The sequence below is a fragment of the Aquarana catesbeiana genome, linkage group LG06 (genome assembly GCF_042186555.1).
Source record: "Aquarana catesbeiana isolate 2022-GZ linkage group LG06, ASM4218655v1, whole genome shotgun sequence".
Classification (NCBI taxonomy): domain Eukaryota; kingdom Metazoa; phylum Chordata; class Amphibia; order Anura; family Ranidae; genus Aquarana; species Aquarana catesbeiana.
Window position 1 is genome coordinate 169,583,390 of NC_133329.1, and position 3,912 is coordinate 169,587,301.

The window sequence follows — 3,912 nt, forward strand, 5'->3', positions numbered from 1 at the left end:
AATTATGGTCGCTCAAGCTAGTTCTTTTAGTAGCAGTTACATCAGCTAGAAGGGTAAGCGAGTTGCAAGCTCTATCTATAATAGAACCTTTCTGTTATATATTTCCAGACCAGGTAGTGCTAAAAACTGACCCGGGTTTTCTGCCAAAAGTTTCAACAGCATTTCATAGGGCACAAGAAATAATTCTACCTACCTTTTGCCCTACCCCATCCAGTTCTAAGGAGAAGTCTTTCCATACCCTGGACGTGAGAAGGTGTTTACTACACTATCTAGAAATCACAAGAGAGTTCAGAAAATCAAATTCACTCTTTATTCTATTCTCTGGACCACGTAAAGGGTATAGTGCTTCCAAAAACACTATAGGTAGATAGCTGAGAATGGCCATCAGTGAAGCCTATAGAGCTTCAGGGGCAGATCCTCCTACAGGGGTAGTGGCCCACTCAACAAGGGCAGTAGCAACGTCCTGGGGGGAAAGAGCAGGGGCTTCTCCGGGTCAGATCTGTAAAGCTGCCACGTGGACAAGTTTCTCCACCTTCACCCGCCACTACAGGTTGGACTTGCTATCAGCATCGGAACAATCGTTCGGCAGGAAAGTCTTGCAGGCAGTGATCCCACCCTAGAGTAAGTACTCTCTTATCATCTCCAGGTGCTGTCCTGAAAGACAAAGGGAGAAAAACCCTGGTTAGACTTACCGGTAACAGTATTTCTACGAGTCTTTCAGGACAGCACCGATCACCCGCCCTAATTGTATTATAAAATGTGATGTTATTGCTATGCTCTGCTTATCTAACTTCAGCATGGCTGGAGGTACTCTATGAACAACTGAGGCCATGGTGGAAGCATCCAGTCTTTAAAGAAAACTGCCTGCAGTGTTTCCTGAGAAAAATGGGTGGAGCTATGCTCTCTCCAGGTGCTGTCCTGAAAGACTTGTAGAAGTAAGTCTAACTAGGTTTTTTTTTTCCGACAGATGTTGGCTCAAACCTGTCTTGCATACACACGGTCACACAAAGTTGGTCGGAAATTCTGAATGTCAAGAACGCAGTGACGTACAACACGTACAAAGAGCCAAGAAAAATTAAGTTCAATAGCCAGTGCTGCTCTTCTGCTTGATTACGAGCATGCGTGGCACTTTGTGCGTCGGAATTGTGTACACACGATCGGAATTTACGACAACGGATTTTGTTGTCGGAAAATTTGAGAACCAGCTCTCAAATTTTGTGTGACGGAAATTCCAATTCAAAATGACTGATGAAGCCTACACACTGTCGGAATTTCCGACAACAAGCTCCTATCAAACATTTTCTGTCGGAAAATCCTATTGTGTGTACGGGACATTAGTGTGCTATAGTGTGCTATTCTGATTCTATTGTCAGTGAAGAATATCAGTTTAGTTTGCATCTAGAGATAGTTCAGTGCGAGTGTAGTGCGACCATTCATCTTTACATTAGTGTGAATGTAGGGATAGTTCAGCCATTGTGAGTGTAGTGCAACCATTCATCTCTACATTAGTGTCAATATAGGGATAGTTCATTAATTTTGAGTGTAGTGCGACCACCATTCATCTTTACATTATTGTGAATGTAGGGATGGTTCAGTCAGTGTGAGTGTAGTGAAAAGAAGCAAAAATACTCTTGCGCACAGGTGTATTGGCTAAAGAGTCCCAAGGGTTCAAGAAGGACTATGGATTACGGCCTTGCTGCTCTTAAGGATGGGATTGTCCTAGTGTTAAATGAAAGGAAAGAAAAAGAGCGCACCAGCCTAGTGCATTATCCTTGACAGATTTATTAACCACTTCCCTACCTGCCCATAGTCATATGACGTCCACAGATGGGATCTCCCATCCTGGGTGGACGTCATATGACGTCCTGGGATTCCCGGCCGTCTAGGGGGCGCGCGCGCGCGCGCCTGCCGCGTTCCTCGGGACCCGGTGCGTGTGCCCGGCGGCCGCGATGGCCGCCGGGCACCCGCGATTGCCCGTTAACCGGGCCGGCATGTGGATCTGTGTGTGTAAACACACAGATCCACAGCCTGTCAGCTCTGAGGAGAGCGATCTGTGTTCCCAGAACGGAGGAACACAGATCGGTCTCCTCCCCTAGTGCATCCCCTCCCCCTTCAGTTAGAATCATTCCCTAGGAAACATATTAACCCCTCCCCGCCCCCTAGTGGTTAACCCCTTCACTGCCTGTCACATTTACACAGTAATCAATGCAATTTTATAGCATTGATCGCTGTATAAATGTGATTGGTCCCAAAAATGTGTCAAAAGTGTCCGATGTGTCCACCATAATGTCGCAGTCACCAAAAAAAATCGCGATCGCCGCTAAAAAAAATAAAAAAATTTTTTTTTTTTAAAAATGCCATAAATCTATCCCGTATTTTGTAGACGCTATAACTTTTGCGCAAACCAATCAATATACGGTTATTGCGATTTTTTTTACCAAAAATATGTAGAAGAATACGTATCGGCCTAAACTGAGGAAGAAATGTGTTTTTAAAAAAAAAAATTGGGATATTTATTATAGCAAAAAGTAAAAAATATTGTGTTTTTTTCAAAATTTACGCTCTTCTTTTGTTTATAGCGCAAAAAATAAAAACCACAGAGGCGATCAAATACCACCAAAAAAAAGCTCTATTTGTGGTGAAAAAAAGGACGTCAATTTCTTTTGGGTACAACGTCGCATGACCGCGCAATTGACGTTTAAAATGCGACAGTGCTGAAAACTAAAAATTAGCCTGGGAAGGAAGGGGGTGAAATTGCCCGGTATTGAACCGGTATTAAAAACAAGATAAAAACTACTCACAAAGGTCGAAGAAAAAATCGCATAGTATATGGCACAGAGGCAAATAATCCAGGGTAGCAGTTTTTCCAGGTCCCAGGAAGGAGGCGTACGGACTACTGCTGGCTAACGCGTTTCGAAGGTTACCCTTCTTCATCAGAGCCTTAATAGTGTTGGTCTCCTGCTGGCTTTTTATACGTGTCCAACTAGACAAGACTGGTCGGGTTGGTTCTAAGGCTCCTCCCTTGGTTAATGGGCGGTCCTCTAGGAAGGGTGGGTCTTGGCTATGTTGTCATTATTAAAGGGCCATAGTATATTAATTTATTTATTTTTAATTTTAAATGTTTATTAAAGAAACTTGTTATGTATAATAAGATTTTAGCTATACTTGTAATTTCTAGTTCCTAGTTCTAGCTCTAATATTTAATTTTAATTATTCGTTTTTAGTTTTTGATTTTTAATTTTAATTTTAATTTTTACTTTTTAATTTTTACTTTTTATGTATATGTAGTCGGAAGTACAAACATCCCATAACAGACAGACTGAAAAGGCCATGCCAATAGTTATATATAGATGAGCCAAGGCATCTCAGAGGATATGCTCATCTCCCCTCTCATCAATACATTACATACATCAGAGGACATTGAACATTGCTTAGGGGTTTAAGATCAGAAATAAAGTAGCATACCTTGTGGTGTATAGATCGGATGGCAGCTCATTTGCTCAAGTACAGTGTCTCTGTGGGGGCTGTGACTGTATGGGCTTCCATTGCTGACAGGTCCTGGCCGGTAACACGTTCCTGTGTCCTGCAGGACCTGGTGGAACGCACGCCGCTCCTTTACTTCCGGGTTGCGGTCCACAGGGCGGAAGTGCAGTCGTGACGTCATATCCCGTGCGCCCTTCGGCGCACGTGATTGACTTAATATGGTAAACAATGGTCTCCATTTTGCCGTAGGCATAGATAGAGGCCAAAGTCGGACAGAAACCGTCTGAACTACAAGCTAAAAGGGGATAAAATAATATATATAGATGTATGTGTACAATAAATTGGATCTATGGTGCCACTAGAAAGAGGGGAAGAAAAAGGGATTTGGGAAGGACCAGGGAAGGAGAGGATAAACTAAATGACCAAATA

General features: G+C 42.9%; 1 long non-coding RNA gene across 1 annotated transcript; it reads right to left on the reverse strand.

Annotated features, from left to right (window-relative positions):
- Positions 1–296: 296 nt before the first annotated feature.
- LOC141147701 (uncharacterized) lies at positions 297–3,637 on the reverse strand. The gene is made up of 2 exons (XR_012245108.1): positions 3,466–3,637; positions 297–654 (listed from the first exon to the last, which is right to left on the reverse strand). It is a non-coding gene; the product is annotated as an uncharacterized lncRNA (long non-coding RNA).
- Between the last annotated feature and the right edge of the window lie 275 nt (positions 3,638–3,912).